The 874-nt window shown below is 56.1% G+C and overlaps 1 pseudogene; it reads right to left on the bottom strand.

The window, feature by feature from the left end:
* Positions 1–111: 111 nt before the first annotated feature.
* Positions 112–871, bottom strand: LOC102752403 (annotated as a pseudogene).
* Between the last annotated feature and the right edge of the window lie 3 nt (positions 872–874).

Below are 874 nucleotides of genomic sequence, written 5' to 3'. Positions count from 1 at the left end.
CCCCTCTTCAGGCGGCCTGCAGGCCGGGCGTCTGCTGCACCTTTACCACTTGATGTCCTGGCAGGATGCCCTGGGCCCTGCTTGGTGGTTTGCAGGGCGGCCTGAACCCACGGGAAGTCGCCCCCCCTTCCTCGCCCCAGCCACTCCTGATACAGCTACTGCACATGGGTGCTGGTCTCCAGGGACCACACCAGGATGGCAGCATAGACGCCTTCCGTCTGCTGCAGCAGTGCCCTGTATGCACACCTGTCCTCCGCATGGGCCTGGCCTCTGCTGCTTAGGCATACTTGGTGCAGGCCAGGACCTCCATGAAGTGGCAGGGGAACTTGCCACTCTACAGCTTCAGGACCACTTCTGGGTGTTCCAAATGCCATAAGAAGCCTCAAAGCGTAGCAGAACCTCTCTGTCCCTTTCAGGGGTGACCTCCTGGAAGTCTTTTTTTCCTCAGGGTGCAGTAGGTGAGCACTCCCACGTCCTCATTGAACAGCTCCTTGGCCATGTGCCCAAAGATGTGTGCCAGGTACCCATCAGAGCTGGTACCCATATAGAGCCTCACCTCCTTCTTCTTCATGTCTCTAAACAGTGTCCATGGCAGCATCATTCGAGGCGAGGTCACTTTGTTCCATTATCTGGACAATTTCACCTGAGGTTAACACACAGTCAGCATCCTGGGAACTATTTAAAGCTGTGGGAACATCTTCTCAAAGGGCCTCCAGTTTCTTGCCATAACACGGGGCCACAGTGACATGGAAAATCTTGTCTGGGGACAGGTTCTGACATCTGGTGAAGTAATCCTTCACCAGAGAGCCCATGATCTGCTGGGGAGACTTGGCCGTGCAGAGGTGGGGGTGATGGGATGACCCAGCACATGCTC

Source organism: Myotis davidii, unplaced genomic scaffold (genome assembly GCF_000327345.1).
Source record: "Myotis davidii unplaced genomic scaffold, ASM32734v1 scaffold19990, whole genome shotgun sequence".
Lineage (NCBI taxonomy): Eukaryota > Metazoa > Chordata > Mammalia > Chiroptera > Vespertilionidae > Myotis > Myotis davidii.
This window is presented reverse-complemented; position numbering and strand designations above follow the sequence as displayed.